The sequence below is a fragment of the Excalfactoria chinensis genome, chromosome 2 (genome assembly GCF_039878825.1).
Source record: "Excalfactoria chinensis isolate bCotChi1 chromosome 2, bCotChi1.hap2, whole genome shotgun sequence".
NCBI classification, from domain to species: domain Eukaryota; kingdom Metazoa; phylum Chordata; class Aves; order Galliformes; family Phasianidae; genus Excalfactoria; species Excalfactoria chinensis.
The window spans coordinates 8,185,044-8,204,966 of NC_092826.1; the positions used below are offsets into that span (position 1 = coordinate 8,185,044).

Below are 19,923 nucleotides of genomic sequence, written 5' to 3' on the forward strand. Positions count from 1 at the left end.
ATCTGAAAGCATGGAAGGAAATTTGTAACCTGAACTCCAACTATAGCTATTGCAGTCCCTGTAGAATCACCATGGCAACTCATGGATGCCACGAAGCTACAAACCTTACCAACACTCACAAAAGCTATTGTATCTCTCTTTTTGTTTGCCTGTGATTCAGTTGGTCTGTGGAACTAAGTAGGTCAAACCATTCTCCATATACTCACAGATGCCCAATCGCTGAGCTCTGGGTAAAAAAAGGAGAATTGGGCTTGCCTTTTTTTTTTTTTTTTTTTTTTTTTTTCCTTATTGTACTCTGTGAAGGATTTTTTGCACATAATTGAACATCAAAGATGCCAATGGCTGTGTTGCATATTCAGATGTCCAATGTTCCCTCTGGAGCATCTTGATGTTTCTGAAATTCCACTGTGATCCTTATCCTTAGATATCTTTTTCCTATAGAACTCTGTCAGAGAAGGCACTGAAATAAGTTACGTACCAACTGTGGCCATTCATAAATTTGCATTTATCTTCTCAACTTATATTGAGAGTGATGAACAAAGTCAATTTATGTCATTCAGTGTAAGGGTAAATTAGTGATTTGACTGGGGGAAAGTTGCAGTTTGGGGTCCAAAGTGCACTGAGGATAACCCATCATAAACCAGAAAAAATGATTTATCTTCACATGGTCTTCTCATCACCTGTAGTGAAAGCCTAAATAAGAAAGTCTTGCTCAACTTGCAGAAGATTAAGGTGAGGTGAGATACATCTAGGCTAATTGTATAGCCCAGGTTACGCTCATATAATCTACATCGACACACCACTCCATGATCGCCAGGAATCCCAAAAAGAAAGATGCTGTCATCAAAAAATACAGTTATCTGACATAATTTTCTGACTGTTTCTGCTGCTAGTCATGGAACTTTGCTTTGCATGCTATCTAATGGGTGCAAAATATCAGTCTGTGAGGATCCATTCATGCTTTTGCAGCTTTGATGAGCACTTACACTATTGAAAAAACATATCAGGGGTGCAGCTGAATGCTTTCAGCCTTGCAATAATTTTTGTAGTCAGTTTTTACCAGTCAATTACATAATCAAATATGAAAAGAAGCAGTTGCCCAAATATTTATGTGAAGAGCCACTTAAACTCTTTCATTTATATTCAGAAATAATTAAACAGATACACTGGGTGCTTTAAATATACAAAGGTTGCTCCAAAAGTAGTGCTTTCTATTTATTTCCATGGAAAATATAACAAATGCAAAGACCGTAATAGCACTATTTGAAAATGCAAATTCTCAGCTACAGAACACTGTTTTTCAGCACAGTCACCACCACTGGGCCCACATTTCACCAGTAATGAACAAGAGCCTGCATATCATGCTCAGACAAATATGCACAAGTGGAGGTGACCCACTGGCACTGTTTACACAGCTGAGATGCACTACCCACCTCCTTGCTGTGTTCACATCCACTGTTTGGTCTCCATAAATGTTCAGGAAGGACTGATGTATGTCTATAGTTGCCATTTTTTCCTCATGGAGGAATTCAGTGGCACACCTTTGCTTCATTGGCACTTCCGTGTCAGACCCCATTCTGTCAGACTGCCCCTTTGCTGCCATCTGTCATAGAGCAACAACATGTAGTGGAATACTGATGGGAAGATTCAACCCTGCTGTTATACCACGACATGTCTCTGATGCTGTGGGCCAACATAATAAAGAATAGGAAACATTACTTTTGAAGCAGCCCTCATACAATTACACCTGACTTTGTTTGTTATTTAGGATAACCTGTGTTTCACCACGGATCCACGAGATTTCTCTCTGATTGTCCCATGTCCTCTCCCCAGCACGGCTGAAGTCTCTGAGGAGTAACAGTATCTGGTGCGTGACCGCGTATGGGTAACTGGGGCAGTGCCTCTTGAAGTTCCTGGTGGCATTTTGTTATCTTGCTGAAGCAGGCTGTGTAATGGATTTGGTAACCAGAGGACCTGAATCATCTTGTCAGCAGGGGATAAATGTGTGGCAGTGACAGCTTTTTGTGATGGTGATTAAGGCTGTCTGGCTGTCAGGGTGTATTTGCATTGGTTGATGTGACTATGCAGGTCCAGAAAAGAGCGTAGCATCTCTTTTTGTCCTTAGAAGCAGTTCAATTGAAGTGCTATGAGATCTTTCTGGTAAAACACACATTTTAGTTCATTCATATGTTGTATAGATCACTAAGTGGCTTTCCTTCATAATGGCTTTGTCAGGAAGGAAATGAAGTTTAGAAAATCCAGTAAATAACTGCTACCCTGTGTGAAGCTGCAAAGCTTGTTTCTTGCTGACTTCACACCCTGTCCATCATGAGTGTTTTCATAAGAATCTGTAATCAGAAGTACTGAGAGCCATTTCTCTTTCCCTGCAACAGTACCAAACCAGCTAGCAATGTCTTATGTAGGAAAGAAATGCCACCCAGACTCTAACCCTGCCCAGTACACATCCTGGAGCACTTTTGCTTCCCTGGGGGTAGTGCCAGGCTGCTTATGACAGCCACTGTTTTCTGCTTCCACCAGTGGTTACTGAAAATAGGAAATATTTCACGTGTTCCTGTAATTAAATGGGGAGAACCGTACAATGTTTAGGGGGTGGTTGCTCCAAAACCCAGTTAGAAACTTTGGGAAGGCTTCAGCTTGCATCTTATGAGCTTAGATGCCTCAATTCACATGCCCATGAGGGTCCCTCAGATCCCATCACAGTGGGAAACTAAGGCTTTATACATCTACATAAACTACACGAGTATGCAATGCTATGGTTTCCTTTTCTTTACCAAAAGTAGATTTATGTGATGGAAGTAATTGAACAAATGCACAGACATTTAGGCTGAAATAGAACAGTCAAGTCATCCAGTCTGACCTCAAACTTAGAACACGACTTAGAATGTTAGTAATGACGCCTCATTACTCTTCTCTCTCTGAGAAGGATTCCCCAGCTGATCAGTAAAGGCAAACAGGTAGATCACTCGTCACTCTGTCTGCTTAGAGCAGGTAGGTACATTTATGATGACTTAAAGTCTAGGGCAAGATGCTGAATGTTATGAGCAATCCTAAGTTCTCTTCAAGAACAAACAATTATCATTTAATTAAATTAACAATTGAGAATAAAAAGAAATGAAGGACTGCAGCTGTGGGTTAAACCAAAAATAATTATATATCTATTGTACATGGTCATTCTCCAAACATTTTTCTATAAAAAGTAATCAACAGTTTCTAGGCCTTTTTTGTCTGTATTCATTGATCCCACATCTGACATCTGGGCCATGCTGTGCAAATGTCTTATCTTTTTGTTGCCGCAGAGGGGACAGTAGCTTGGAATTTATTTTCAGTTGAGATTTTAAATATCTTGTTGAGAGTTTTTTAAAGCATCGTTGGATTGCTCACCAAAAATTCACCTTGACGTTTCAGAGCAGACTACCCCAAAACTGTCACTGAACTTTAAAATGTCACAGTTCCAGAATTATATGCTCTAAAAATGAGGAAAGGCTTAAAGAGGAATTTAACTTGGACAAGTTTAATTAATCATTATGCTTTGGAGAATAAAGTAACGCGCTCTTTTCTGTTGAAGCAGAAGTTTGTTGTGGAGAGGCACCGTCAGCAAATACCAGCGTGGCAAACAGGAGAAAGCCCTGTACTTTTCAGCTCCTGTTTTTGGAAAGCATGACAGAAGTCATTTTGATACAGCCCATATAATCTCAGCCAGCTTGATTGCACTTCTGGGGTCTCACGCAAATCCTCTATGATGTAGTATCTCCTTGATTTAGTGCACTGGGTCAGTAATCCAGCATGCTCCCAACATGTTCATAAACATTCTGATGCTCAGCTGTGTGGCCAAAATTAGAGCAGGGGTACCCTGAGGCAAGAAGGAATGGCAACAATAGTCCTAGGCCAAAGTGTTAGAAGTTAATAAGGTTAAGGAAAAAGACAGTGGTACCTGAGGAGTCCACAACTCACTCACCCACTGACCTCAGAGTAGGCTGCATGGAGCTGGTTCACATCTGCATTTCTGCACGCAGGCAGCAGTGAGATTTCACAGAATCACAAAACCATAGGAGTTGGAAGGGACCTCTGGAGATCATCTAGTACAACTCTAAGGAGCTAAAGCATGCTCCCTACTGTAGGTTTTGGGAGCCCTGTGCTAGGCTGGGTTTAGCTGGTGTCTCTCCATCCCTCCATCTATGGATCACCCAATGGGTCATAGAATCATAGAATCACAGAATCACCAAGTTTGGAAAAGACCTAAAAGATCATCCAGTCCAATGGATGCACCATTTGAGGCCAGTTCGGAGGAAACTGGACCACCTCTTCCTTCCATCAAACCAGCGGCATTTCATCTCACAGTCTCTCTGCTCTGTGGTTTAGCAGGTGATGTGCAGGCTGCCTGTAACTCATGTGCAGCAGGGATTTGCACAATCTCTTTGTCCAGGCTTGTCCCAGGCTTGCAGCCTAATCACAATCCTACCTCCTCTCCCTGAGATCATGCAGAGAAAGTAAACTCAGTTAATTCTCCTACCAGATCCTTAATCTTTAGAAAACTCCTCACTTCTGGCAGAGCTGCCGAGTGCTGTTGCGGCAAGGTAGTGCACATTCAATGTAAGGAGAATGGATAATGAGGGATTTAAAACAAAGCCATAACTCAATATAAAGTTTTCAGATTATATCAGATGATACAAAAAATTACAGCCACAAAGTCTGATTGATTGGTGAGATCATTAAAAGGCTGAGGTGGAATTACAGCTCTGATAGTTTATCACTTTATTACCTCAGCATTTCTTATGATACTTGATGAGGACTTACAAATTTTCCTGTACTATACTGTTGTTTCTTTCCTCCTTTCCCAGGTCCCTACTTACAAATAAAGTGGCTGTGTGTATGCTGTTAAACCAGTAGGCATTCTAGTGTCACTGTCTCCCACTGTAACCAGAGTTGCAGGCCTACAGTGAACTTCCCTTCTGAATTATTTAAGATGTAGATCATTGCAGAACTGCAGCTTAGCTTTTTCTTTCTCAGCGTTCAACACAGCAATGGAAAATTCCATTGTAATAAGTCTAGAAAGAAAATTTCTTTCATATTTAATATTTTACCATACTAATTAAAAAACAAAATAGAAAAATATTCTGCGTTCTATGTAATTGCTAATCATATTTCACATTAACTAATAAACATACACCAGTTCATCTCAGGCTTCATATTTTTTAACAAGTTTACTTCCAACTGGCTTAGTAGATTATACTTGCATTTCTGTGCATGATATCTGTCTCATCACTTGGATGTACTTTATATATATATCAGCAGTCTGGAGCCATAAAAGTTTGATAAAGTAACAAGGCACTTACTTTCTAGATGATGAAAATTAATAGCCATAGGCAAAACTGAGATATTAATGGATTCATAGTTTTCCAGCTCTGACAGCTACAAACTCCCAGCACTGTGCAGTAAAATGTCCTGTATGGCTGGAAATGAGAATGGTAAGCAAATTGTATGTCAACCTGGATGACATTCATGGATCTGATTTTAGGGAGGAGAAAACCAAAGATGTCATTTGTACTTTATGTCTAATCAGTTTGACACCTTTGCCCCTGTAATGGCTGGAAGACATACACATTCTGTCTTGCCTTTACCTTGCTGCTTCTCACTGCCCAAAGTCTGTTTCCAGTGGTGATACATTTGCTTCCTCCCTGCTTCCAGCCTTATGGCTTCTGTGATGCACAATCTATGTGCATACATCTCCCATGCCCTTGCCCCCCCCCCCCAAGATTTCTCTATTCTTTCAGAAGGATTAAGGGTGCTGAAATTGTTGCAGTCTTCTGCTGGTGTTTTGAACCCTCATGACAATCTTTTTCATGAGGCAGAATGAAAGTGAAGAGATTGCATTGGGTGCCAGCTGTGCTGCTGCAAAAGGAGAGAATGATCTTTTAAAGCTTTCCCCCCCTGCTGCTGTCCAGAAGAGCTGATAAACAAAAAGCGTTCCCAGGTTTGAGAAAATTTTACTTAAGAAATACATTCAGTCTGAATAAGGACAAAGTAAATGGGAAAATTCATTATTTCCTGTGAACAAGAATTCCAAGGAAAATCTTATTTTTGACATGCCAGGTAATTGTGTTTCCAAGACTGAAGATTCTCTCTGCAGCTGCTATGCAAAACTGGCTTTCTTACCAGATCATCCCACACAGCTGCAAAGAGTCAGTGTAAGAGTCTCCATGGAATCCTGACCTGGGACTCCATAAATGTTCTGGATGCTGCATCCCTGGAGGTATTCAGGGCCAGGTTAGATGAAGTTATGAACGGTCTGATCTAGTGCCTGGTTTCATGGTCAGAAACCATACTGCAGGTAGGGATATGGAACTAGATAATCTTTGAGGTTCCTACCAATCCAAGACATTCTGTGATTCTATAATTCTATAGAATATATAGCACTTGTGAGGACCCTTCTGGAGTACTGCATCCAGACCTGGGGTCCCCAGAACAGAATAAAGGTGGAGCTCCTAGAATGGGTCCAGAGGAGGGCTACAAAGATCTGAGAGCTGCAGCACCTTTCCTGTGAAGAAAGGCTGAGGGAGCTGAGCTCATTTGGTATAGAGAAAAAAAGGTTTTGAGGACACCTCACAGCAGCCTTCCAGAACTTAAAGGGAGCATCTAAAGGAGGATAGTGACTTTTTACATGGGTTGTTAAGATAACGGGTGATGATTTTAAACTATAAGAGGAACAATTTGTATTAAATGTTAGGAGGAAAATCTTTACTCAGTGGGTAGTGAGGCACTGGAACAGAGAAGCTGTGAACACCCTATTCCTGGAGGCATCCAAGCCAGGTTGTATGGGGCCCTGAGAAACCTAATGTTGTTGAAGGTGTCTCTACCCATTATATTACATATTTATAATGTAATAATATGGATTTATGGAATCGCAGAATTAGAAAAAGGTTTGGTTTGCAGGGACCTTCAAGATCATGTGTTTTCAGAGTTTGTGCCTTTGCATCTCCCTCTGAACACTGACACAAAATGCAGCTCTAAGTTTTCAGGTAAGCTGCTAATCATCCACCAGCTCCCAGAGCACAGTCTAAGAGCAATACTCATCCCCGTGTAAGCACTGTAAAGACACAGAAATCAAATACAAAACACTTCTCTAGGGCATTTTTCAGCTTCCTCACCAACATTCTCTTGTCTACCAGCCTGCACTCACATCCCTACTCTCCCATGGTAGCATGTTTCTTCCATGCAGAACCATAAATCACACCAGTGCACTATGTCTACTAGACTAGGGTCTCACCGAGAGGTGATCCCTACAGTAGAGTCTATTATAAGGCATGTACCAGCAGGATGGGGATTGATTTACGGTTGCATGGAGCAGCCTCCCTTAGTTTTTTTGTTTTTGTCTTATTTTTTCCCCAGCATTTTACATGTAGGGGCTGGCAACCTTAATGTTGTGTTTGTGTATGAATGAGTAATAGACTTCTGTGAGAGAGAAACCTGGCTGTGCTGAGCAGATGGTGATGATGTCCCCTGGAGAGACAATGGCCATACCCACCAAGGAAAGAAAGGTAACCTTGCTCATTTAGAAGTCATGTTTTTTTATTGAATTATATCTATATGTGAATGATACTAACCATATAACATCAAATCATGACCAAACTAGGCCAACCTTCAGGAATAATAAAGGAAAAGCCTCCCTGGTGCACTCATCATTACTTCTACAGGGGTGGTGAGGGGGGTTCAAAATTCTGATTCATTTTTTAAACTTTATTTACATCTCAAGAGCTGCAAAGGTTTAAAAACTGCTTATATTCCAGGCAGGCTTTTACCAGGTGGCTGTTGGGTGACTGTCAGTGTGTTGGTGAATTCAGCACCTGTAACCCACCCATAGTTAACAGCTTGTTCTAAAAAGACGGGCAGAGGTAGGAAGGGAAACCTGGACTGATACAATACCTCCTTGAGCTGAGAAGTGAAATTTTTTGCTTTCTGTTAGATCTCATTGCTTTTCCATTGGAAGCAAGGCTTTTGAAGGGTTAGTTAGGGATTCTTCTAATAACTCCTTAAAATAGCCACTCATGTGGGACATCTCCCATGTCATATCCATTGAAGCTGAGAAGGCAGATAGGAGTCTGCAACAACCTCAGCTTAGCTCCAGCCAGGAGAATAGATGATACCATCTGAATAGATGGCAATGGCTCTAATTATTCTGAAATTTTAACATTTTGGTGTTTTAGATAAGGAGTGAGGGTTTTACAAATGCAATGGGTAAATGAGAACACTATAGAAAGAGAGATCCAGTTTTAGATGTCGTATCGCATCAGACCATGTGATGGATACCCTTAACATTTTGAAGCATATATCCTTCTTTGAACAATAACTTCAGAGGTTTACACATAAAATAGCATTAATGAAACTTAACAACATCATGTTGGTTTACAAATATATGTACCTACATATATACATATTTACATGTAGTATATGTAAATAGTGCTGATACTGTTTTAGATACTAAAGTAAGTTACCTGAACCACATATTCTGAAGTTCAAAGAGAATTTTCCCATTCACAAATGACCAGCCTGATCTAGATGATGATAATTGTCTCCATGTTCAGCCTGCAAATGTATCATTTTTGTTTTGTTTCCTTTTGTTTTTTTCTATTGCTTGTGATTTATTTATTTTTTTTTTTTTCTGAAAGTAAATTATAGATTTTATAAGAGTATCACTCAATTATAGCTTATGGAGAGGCTTACAGTGATACACAGGGATGATGAGTGCCGTCTACACCCTGAAAAACATAAAACAATTGAGCAAAGGTACACACATTTGAAGTTTTTAAGTACTCAGATTATGTAAGTTCTCTTTAGAGAGTCAGGTCATAAAATTTTAATATTCCTTTCTTCCTACTCAAATGAGGATGAATTTTTTTAATAATAACGATATAAAGAGAAGCCTATGACTTCTTTTTCAGAAATACTAGTACTTTTTTAAGACCCATTTTTATTAATCTAAGTTTATCTGAAACCAAGTATCAGCATACATCAATATATATGAAAATGCATGAATATTAAACTATTAGCACATATTAAGAACGTGAATAAGATTAATATATGATAGTTACATCATCAGAATACTACTCATATTGCTGAGCATTTGAAATGAGTAAATAAATGAGATACATTAAAATGACCAAAAGGTAACATGACTGCAATTTTATTCAACCGTCAGCTTCTACCTAGAAAAGCCAGGTAGAAGAAAATGATCTTTATTTAAAACACTATGAGATAAAATCCTATTTCAGTTCCTGTTAGCAGTAAAATAGGCATTAACATAGAAAGGTCTCAGGATGACATTTACAAAAAGAATTTAGGTTGGATGTCAGGGTGAAGTTCTTTACTATGAGAGTGGAAAAGTACTGGAACAGGCTGCCCAGAGATGTGGATGTTCCGTGTCCAAAGTGTTCAAGGCCAGGTTGGATGGGGCCCTGGGCAGCCTGGTCTAGTATAAAATGGGGAGCTTGGTGGCCCTGCCTGTGGCAGCAGGGTTGGAGATTTATGATCATTGAGGTGCCTTCCAGCCCAGGCCATTCTGTGATTCTGTGGTTCTGTGAGAAGCAACATAGCACAGCATGCTAGAGTCATTTCCTCATCAAATACCAACAGGTAAAAAATGCAACTAATTTTTTTTAGGGGAAACGCAATGATTGAAAATATGGGGTAAACTCTTTGCTGTAGGACATCTCCACGATAGCTAAAAACAATTCAAAGACTCCTTATCAGTACTGGGACCTGTCTTGTTTAATATATTTACTGATGATCTGAATGAAGGGATTGAGAGCTCCCTCAATATGTTTTCAGATGACACCAAGTTAGGAGGAAGTGTCCATCAGCCTGGGGTAGCAAGGCCCTACAGCGGAATCTGGATAGGCTGGATTTCTGGGCTGAAGCCAATGGGATGAGGTTCACATGACCAAGTGCTGAGTGTTTGGTCACAACAATCTAAAGCTGTGCATTGCTCATAAAAAACCTAAAGCTACAGGCCTGGGGCAGAATGGCTAAAGCGCTGTGTGTTGGACAAGGATCTTGGGGTGCTGATCAACACTCAGCTGAACATGAGCCCAGGTGACCAAGAAAGCCAGTGGCATTCTGGCTTGTATCAGAAATAGCATAGCCATTAGGAGCAGGGAGGTGATCATCCCCTGAACTCAGCTCTGGTGATGCCACATCTTGACTGATGTATTTGGGCCTCTCACTACAAGAAAGACATTGAATACCTGGAGTGTGTCCAGAGAAGGGGAACAAAGCTGCTGAGATATCTGAAACACAAGTTATGGGTAGGAGCAGAGGAAACTGGGACTGATTGAAGAAGAGGTTCAGGGGAAACATTATTGCTCTCTACAACACCCAAAGAGGAATTCTACAAACTTTTAAAGAGGTTATGGTGAGGTGGGAATCAGCCTCTTCTCCCAGGTAACTAGTGAGAGGTCAGGAGGGAGTGGCTTCATGTTGCACCTACAGGGGTTCAGGTGGAATATTAGGAAAAATTTCTTCACTAAAAGAAATGCTGGAACAGGCTGCCCAGGGTGGTGGCTGTGTCACTGTCGCTGGAAGTGTTGAAGAAACATGTAGATGTGGTACTAAGTAGCATGGCTTACTGGACAATATTGGTGGTAGGTAGATGGTTGGACTGGATGGTCTTTAAGATTTTTATTTTATTTTATTTTATTTTATTTTATTTTATTTTATTTTATTTTATTTTATTTTATTTTATTTTATTTTATTTTATTTTATTTTATTTTATTATTTTATTTTATTTTTTTATTTACTTTAATGGTTTTATGATTCTATGAAAATACAGAGTCTTTACTTTCTTCCTAATAGCCTGAATTGTGACTGTGAATCATCCTCAACACCAGTTTTTTGGCAGCTGATTCAGAACTGCACACTCACAGTCACTGAGTGTTACAGAAAGAAAGCTGCTACTAGGTCAGCTGGTTTGGCATCATTGCCAAGCAGCAAGTCTTCTTTCATTAGAAAAAGATTACAGTTACAGCTTCCTGATGTTCAGATGGCATCTCCATTTATCTAGCCTGTACCTCTTCCATTTGTCTATGAGGATGTTACAAGGGACAGTGTAAAAACTATTATTAAAGTCATGATAGACAATATTTGCTGCAGTTCCTTCATCCACTGAGCCAGTCATCAATCATCTCATCACAGGAAGTTATCAAGTTGGTCAAGCATGATTTCTTCTTCATAGATTCAAGTCAACTACTGTAAGTAACTTGTCTTTATGTTTAGAATTTGTATCTGAGAAAATTTCTTTCATTACCTTCCCAGGAACTGGTGGTGGGGGGGGGGGGGGGGGGGGGGATGAAGAGGGAGGGGGCAGAAATCTGGCCAGCTTGTGACTCCTTTGATCTTTGTTCTTTTCCTTCTTAAAGATAGGAGTGACACTGGCTTATTCATGAAACTCTCCTGATCACCATGACCATTCCAAGATAATCAAGGATGGTCTCGCAATGACATCAGCTAACTCTGTCAATTCTTGTGGGTACATCCCACAGGCTGTATGGACTCATGTATGTCTAGTTTGTTTAAAAGTGCCATATCTTGACCTTCCCCCATTGGGAGTAATTTTTCCTTGCCCCAGACCTTCCCTCTAGTGACAGGACCCAGGTATTCATGAAGGACAGCCTTACCAGTAGAGGTAGAGTTGAAGAAGATGTGGAGTACCTCAGCATTTTTGTATCCTTCAGCATCAAGGCCTCTAGCTCACTCAAGAGTTCTCCTATCCTTTCCCTAGTCCTCCTTTTTCTGCTTTCTCTTACCAGTTTCAAAAACAGATAGACTCTGACTTTTCTAACCCCAATTATAAACTTTCAGACAATGTGTTTATGAGTCACATGGCTCTGCTTCCAGCTTTTATATGATTTTTCATTGTGTTTTACTACTCTTTTCTTCAAGGCCATGGAAATCTTCCTAGCAGGTCTCTGAAATGCCTAAAATCTTCTCTCCCGATTGCTGGGCATGTGGATTTATTTATTCTTTTTGTCTTATTCCCTTAGCTTGTAATTCTGAACTCCAGTATCTCATAGTTGCTGCAGCCATCAGCCCTCCTGTTCCTAACTAGTTCTACCTTCCTTGTGAATGTCGGGTCCAGCAAACCATCTCTCCACAACAGCTCTTTCATCATCTGTGTTGGGATGTTGCCATCAATGCAAATCAGAAACCTTCTGGACTGCTTGTGCCCTGCTGTACTGTCATTTCATCAGGTATCAGGGTGCTTGAAGACCCCATGAATGCCAAGGCCTGTGGATGCTTGGCTTCTTTCTGTTGTTTAAAGGTCTCCTCTGTGCTCCTAATCAGGCAGACTATAGTGAAAACTCAACAAGACATTGCATCTTTCTGCTCAGCAAAACAGATATCAGTTTTGAAAAATCTACATGAATATACTATCAGTTTTTTAAACAAACTAACGTTTTATCTGTATTACACCTCCAATCCCTTTAAGGACCTGTATTGCAAATATGTTGTTTTATTGAGCCATCAAAAAGAGGCACAGCCATCAAAAGTCAATATGAACTGTGGTATATGGATGGTGCCTTTATGGCCTTAGTAACAGGCAGTAAAATCTTTATTTTCTTGGATCAGATTTCTTACAAAAATAAATCCAAGTTTAACAGCTGTTATTTTAATTGGTGAATTGAAACTGAATTTGTGAGGCTCACATATAGGCATATACAAGAAACACTGATTAGCAAAGAATCTCAGATCAGTGCTCCTCAGTGAACAGCTATGATCTGGAATAAAAATGGCTATTAATTACAGTTGTACTTATTACAAAACTGACTGGAATTATTTATTGGTAGTCTGTTCATAGGTGTTTGTGTGCCCTTGGGATGGTGGCAGAAATTTTTGATCTTAATCAAGATTTTCTTTACTTAGACTATAAAAAATCCTGAATGTCAATTTTAAGGTCCAGGAAAGTTATACTCAGTACCTTAAATCATCTTCAATGACATCATTTACTTGCAATGGGTAAGTAGGCAGTCTAGAGTTCCATCTTCTGGAGGAACAACGGTACACTTTTATTACTAATCAGCTACCATCTTCTAACATAGTCCTGACCCCCATATAAAAACTTTTAAAAGACTGATCACACTGCATTGCTTTGAACCAGTGGCAGCTATGCACAGCTGTTGGACTGTCCACATGGCAGAGATTTGAAGGTATATGATTTTAAGCAAAGTGAACATGAGAAGTTGGGTACCAGAGAATCTTAGGCACCTTAGGAGACAAGAATGCTATGTAATTAGGGAGAAGAATGACTCTGATGAAAACACTAATCTTTGTTTTTCTCTGGGAAGCTCTGTATTTTACTTGCTCAGCCAATGTTCTGATAATGGTGTTCTGGAGCTCTGACAAATGGGACTATTTTGGATTCATGTACCAGTAATTCAAATAAAAACATACAAAGAAATGATGATTTCTAAATCCTAAAGTATGAGTTAATCTTCATAGCACTGAGTCCAGTTAAGACAAAAATTAACCACGTGTATACTTTTTATGAGCCTTTGTACAAAAGGCTATATGTACCTATGTGTTTAAAGATGTGTGATCAAGAACCCTCTATGTGGGCCCTACCTCTTGAAGTCATGAACTAGGCAAAGAAAGCATTTTTTTGGTTAGCTCATGTTGTAACTTGAAAACTGAACTAGGCAATTCAGGGAAGGGAGAAAGGAACGGATCAGGCATTGAAAAAGATTCTCCTGTTAAGCCAAGTCAGCAGCTGATGGGAAAACCCCTTTCTGAAGCTGTTCCTTTGCACTGATCCTTTGCATTGTTAGCAGAAATGGGTTGAAATTTTGCAGAATTCTCAATCTGGACTTTTTTATTAAGTCCATTAATATAGTCCATTTTAATAATCTGATTATGTTTTTCAAACCATTTATGAGAGGTGGTATTTATAGAGCCTCAAAAAAGTTCAGAAATGAGAATCAATAACTGATGTATCTTGTTTTTCCTCCCACAGACTTTTAGAAACTGTGCAGAGTAAATAAATTCATCTTCTACCAAACTGAATGCTTTGCAAACATGAGCAGAGAGGCTGTTAATAGTAAAGAGGACACTAAATGATAGGATGTGCTGGGAGGAGAGGAGGAGTACAAACTCCAGGTGACGTGAGACAGAAGAATAGAATGGAAGGGTTCTGGAAGAAAAAGGAAAATCACTACTAATATAAACAGTACAGCTGAGCTGTAGAAGTGCTTTGCAGTGCGAGATTTGTATGCCATGAGTTCATCTTCTTTGGCTGCGTCTAAGATAATAATGGCCCAATGCCAAGAACAAGCAACTGTCCTGACTATAAATCTCCAAGCCTCATCTCCTGAGGTCCATTGGTTTTGACCCTGCAAGTTCTGCTCAACTACCAAGTCTGAGACTGGCTTCATCTTCTCACTTTTCAGGACTAATTTTTTTCTGTCACATCTGGAAGCATCAGAGGTGCTAGGGGTGCTGAGCAAAGGCTGTTTGCCAAGAATAATTCTATAATTCTCTCTTTTAGAGCTGTCTTTTCTAGTTACAATTAGAAACAGACCAGAAACCAGGAGAAAAACTGCTTTCTAGGTTGTTCTCATTGATAATTGTGCTAGAAATATTAAGGTATAATAGAGAGGGGAAGGATGGATCATAAAAGCTTGAATGTGTTCCTTATGGCTCAGGAGAAGCCCATGGTGGAACAGGCCGTTCCCCTGCAGCCTACAGAGCAGATCTTCCCATGCAGAGGTATGGTGTTCATTGCATGCATCACAGAAGTTACATGATACTCATCAGCTTCCAAGGAAAAGCTTTTCTCTGAATGCTGGACTGGTTTTACTGGAAAGTTTCTTACATGAAGTATTGCGGGGTTCAGACCCTGAGCAAGTGGTTTGATAGGGAAGCTGTAGAATAGTGCTGACAGGGAGACAGCCATTATCTATCCAAAGTGAAGAGCATGAATAATCCACAGAGCAGGTACATGGCCCTAACACCCACTCAGTCAAGTAATTCACCTCTTGTAGTCTATCCACAGTGACTCAGCTTCAACTGAAGCATGTCAGTGTTGTTATACACTTGATATATACTGATAATTAAATAAGTGGGAAATGTGGCCATGAATCTTTCTCATTAAGGGGGCACTTCAGATCAGGAAGGTGATGGGGGAATGCTGTAAGTGCTGAGCTATATTCATGTGGCTGATGGCAACAGCAATGTCAGCCCTGTTCAGTAATCTGTGCCCAGCAGAGGAGTAAACCTGGAAGCTCCATGAAACTGTGAGTTTGTATTTTCCTGGTTAGTGTTGTCCCATAAGAAACGGTGTTTCCATTTGTCCATTTCAGAGTTACTCCTCGATCACCACCCTAAATCATTCTTTTGGGTCAATACTAACTATACCAAACTTGTAACTGGCTGCCCAGAGAGAATGTGTGTGCTCTGTCTTTGGAGGTGCTCAAGACCAGTTTGGATGGGGTCCTGGGCAAGTGGCTATAGTAGCAGATACACAGATTGGTGGCCCTTCCCTGGCAGGGAAATTGGAACTTGATGATCCTTGGGTCCCTTCCAACTCAAGCCATCCTATGATTCTGTGATTTGATGATTCTAACTAACATGCTGCTTTGTTTAGTTGAGATAAAGCAGCTACTCTTAGATATCACACCAGCTCAAGTGGTTCCCCCACACAGGTAGTTCAAGATTTGGTCCTTAGAAAATATTCTTGAATCTGTTACTGATGTGATCCTAAGCTAAGCATTTTACATTGTTATGTTTGCACTTCTCACTTGTTCTTTGACTTTCTTCTCAGAAACTTGTTAAGAATGGGAGGAATACTTCTCTCTGAGCTGACTGGAACACAGTATTTATTTCAGTGGAAAACAGAACAGTAGGTAAGAAAAGAAAGAATATTCAGGAAAGATTGTAAAAGAAAAGATTTCTGTTTGAAGGGAACAAATCTTTACTTTCTGCAGTTCCCATTTATTTGAGACTGGGAGAAAATTTATATGAAAAAGAAAATAGATAATACTGCAGCATGCTAGCTAAAATTTGATTTATCCCCACCCATCAATATTCTTGGCAGATTGTTGTCATTGGCCACTGTTAGTGGAAGAACATAGGGAATAGCTTGACATATTAGTGGGCCATTTTGGTCCACCCTGGCAAAGTTTGTGATCCTATAGGAAAAAGAGTCCCTAAGTTAAAATTCTGATGAATTATGGGAGCTTTAGCAAAGGATTCAAAAGGAGAAACAGCAAATAAATAAAATCTAGCAAAGTCTTCAATCGCACAGTAATTCCTCTTTCACTGTGTTTTTCTTGTGAGTGAATGCATAGCTTAGAAGACCTCTCTAAATGTTTGCATTTTTTATTCCCACTTCATTTTGGAAAGGTGTCATTTTAAGCATTCAGTCCATTTTCACTCTTTCACTTTTTAATTAGAAAACATTGCAAATGCAAAATATAGCTGGGCGATCTTGGATGAAAAGGACTTCATTTGAAAAATGATCCATAATGAGCATGTGGAAGATGCATTTCGTAATTAAACTTCAATACATTTTTTTTCTTTTTTCATTTATCCTAACCAATTTTATTTGCTGATGTGAAAACCAATGTAGACACATGAGTCATCTGTTATAATTATTTTTAATCACTGCATTGTTTTTCATTTTCAGGACGTTTGCAGTTTACCTTTTCCTAAAGGGAGAAAAAGATAATTTGATCTTAAAAAAATTGTCATTCTACAAATTTGGAAGCAGAAAATGGTGGGAAAATATCTCTAAAATCAGACTTTCTGCTGGTATTTCATCTTCGACAGAGATCATGTCTGTTCTGGAAAAAATAACTGGATCTGACTTCAAGCATCAGGAGTCTGATGGAGCAGCCAGCCAATTCCAGTAGTCAGTAAGTGTGGCCCCAGTTTTGGCTGAACCAGTTCGTCTTGGTGCCATGACTCTTCATCTCTACACCTGTTTTCAATAGAGGAGTGCAGGAAGGATGAAATTGCTCAGTTATGGTGAAACAAGGAGACTCCTCCTTGCCAGAGTTGAGAGAATGACAAACGAACAGACAGATTTTGGCAGCCTGCTTTAGAAAATAGGACTATTATCCTTGGTAAACAAAAAATCAATTGTTCTATAGTCTGTAGAGACATATGGGTGAACTAGTGATGGATATGGATTGAATGTTGACATAAGAAAATGCTGGGCATGCTAGTTTACAAAAAGGTAGGTTATTGGTCTTCTGGAATTTACTTTCCTTTTTGAAGCTTCAGTTTACCAGAGGCAATAGCTGGCCATGAAAGGAAGGGAACAAGAAAAACAGGCTGCCCAGGAAGATGATGGTGTCACTGTCCCTGGTAATATTCAAGAAAAGAATAGTTATGGTACTGAGGGACATGATTGAGTGGGCATGGTGGGCACGGTTTGAGCATTGAACTAGATGATCTTAGTGGTCTTTTCCAACCTTAGTAATTGTTTGATTCTATGAAAAGAGTTGCTTGCACTGTGACAGCATGGCTGTTGGTGGGGGAAGCCCCTTGGAAAAAGGGTCCATCAACTTGTAGTGTAACTAAAACTCCCTGTCTCCATGTTACAGGTACTAAAAGTTTACTTGCAAAGACCAGCCAAATTCACAGAGTGCATCTCTACTGGAAGTTGGTAAAAGCAAAGACAGCTCTCCAAAATGTCTGAGTCATGAGTGATTTGGAGGCTGGTGGAGCACCCTGGAGAGGAATCTCTGCATGTCTACCATTTTCTTGTACTTCTACCTTTGTATCTACTTGCTGGTCCTTGTTGGAAACAGGATTTTGTGCTGGATAATCTGTCCCCAAATTACCTGGTCTAATGAGAACAGCTATCTGTCTCATACTTTGTGTGATGATCCCAGTTGTGCAGTGACGTACCATCTGTACCGCACAGTAAACCACCAAAAGAATTATTATCCTGGGCATGTTATCACATGTAGAGACAGCTATTAACTTGGTGAGAGCAGGGTCCATTACCGCCAGAACTTTCTTGTTTGCTTTTACAATGGCAAACAGTGATAAAACCACTGAGGTTTAGGTATCAGTTCTGTACAAACTGCAGCAGTTGATATTGTTCATTATCAAGTTGAAAATATTTAGCTCTTTTGTGCTGGGGGGAAAAAATGTCCCTCACCTTGCAAAGGACTTTACAGATTTCTTCTTCACACTCATTCTTGACTGCAGCTCTGTTGCTTCAGTCCCACGATGTGAAGTTGGAAAGAATCAGCAAAATCCCCAGTCTGTAACAAGTGAAGACATGCAACAACTTATTAAAACATCTGATGAAGTTTGATGAACCTGTGCACATATGTTTTATTAGTGCTTTAATATCTTGCGGAGTTCTGTGCCAGCACAATAAGCCTAACAGATCTTATGGTGACCCCAGGTGCATTAGGATGGGTGCCAGCTCATACTGGGCACAAAATGGGTTTGTGAAAGAGAAGTCAGTGGTCCTTTACACAGATAATGGACATATTTTCTATTTTTCCAAACTATAAGAAATACATATTGTTATTTTGATAGTAGCATCTTGCTAAAGATACTACAAACCTATACTATTCCTTGTGCAGTACTGTTCTCAAAAGCCCACACACACTCACCCACATTGTGTCATAAACACGTACACATGCCCATGTCTACAACATTATTTTCTGTTGTGATGTTGTAATTCTCACCAGCTGTTATGCATCAGAGTTACCAGTGGTCATGTGGATGTTGTTAAACAGGTTTTAGGGCTGACCCAGTGCCTTGCCCTGTAGAACTGTAGAGTGTGGACATGTTAGCTAGGACAGCACTGGGCTGGGTAAACCTTCATCCTTTCATGGCTTAAATATGACAATGAAAATGTTATTTGTTTTGAACTACCTTTATCATTGCATAATTACTTATAGAAGTGCATTACTGTTACTACATTTCTTGTAAGGGTAATTTTGCACCCCCTTTTCTTGTATTTATCTAGTAATCACTTCTTATCTTGCCTCCTGTCTTTCACAGATGGGTTTTAATGTGAGTTTTCAGAGCAGCACACCAGAGAGTGGTGACATTTTTAATAAGCCAGAGAAATCATTGTTGTATCTGAAGGGTTTCTTATTGGAATGTAAAATGCAGCTAACATTGTGTTGGAGTAAAAAATTTCTATTGGGGTCATGCCTAAGGCAAAGGCGTTTTGTTGTTCAACTGAACATACAAAATAAAAAATACCAGCAAACAGAGTAAGGGGAAAAGTCATTTTAGATTATATAAAAATCAATTTATTTTTCTTGAAGTAAAAAAAAATGAAAAATATCTGGTTTGGGAGTTGACAGCCAGTGTTCTATTGCAACAAAACTACTTTTTGTTCCATTTTTGTGTCCAAAAGTGAAGAGTGATTACAAATAAAAAACATCATTTTGCCTTGGTTTTAATTAGTCTTTTCAAGTTTCCTATTTAATTTTGAAACAAAAGGACATCTTAAGAAATGAAAGCATGTGTATTATCTTGTGTCATCTCCACCCAAGTATCACCTTTTCCTTGAATCAGGCTGTCCCTGAGCTTGTGACTAGTCAGCCCTCACAGCTGTACTGCTCAGCAGTGACAAATTCTGTGCCAGAACATTTTTCCAAGTTCTATTTGTAGTGCAATTATCATCAGCTTTAACACTGCTCTGATTTATTACTTGTAAACTTTATTGTTTTTTTCTACAAGCTCACATACAGAATTATTTGTGAAGGCAAAAAATGTGTCTTATTATCATTTAATCATTTTAGATATAATCTGTCTGTCTGGATGTCTTTCAGCTAATATGTCTAATTATCTCACTCTCCATAAGAGTCCTATCAAAATACAGGCACAACTAATAGTAGATAATTAATTATATTAATTGCTGCTAATAATTCTACATGT

At 39.5% G+C, this 19,923-nt stretch overlaps 1 long non-coding RNA gene across 2 annotated transcripts; it reads left to right on the forward strand.

The window, feature by feature from the left end:
• The first annotated feature begins 10,927 nt into the window (after window positions 1-10,927).
• Window positions 10,928-19,437, forward strand: LOC140249181 (uncharacterized). 2 transcript variants are annotated; one of them, XR_011902958.1, is made up of 5 exons: window positions 10,986-11,261; window positions 12,054-12,260; window positions 15,827-15,908; window positions 16,691-16,919; window positions 17,613-19,437. It is a non-coding gene; the product is annotated as an uncharacterized lncRNA (long non-coding RNA). The 2 variants fall into 2 exon arrangements; XR_011902957.1 differs by lacking the exon at window positions 12,054-12,260 and having other exon boundaries at window positions 10,928-11,261.
• Window positions 19,438-19,923: the final 486 nt, after the last annotated feature.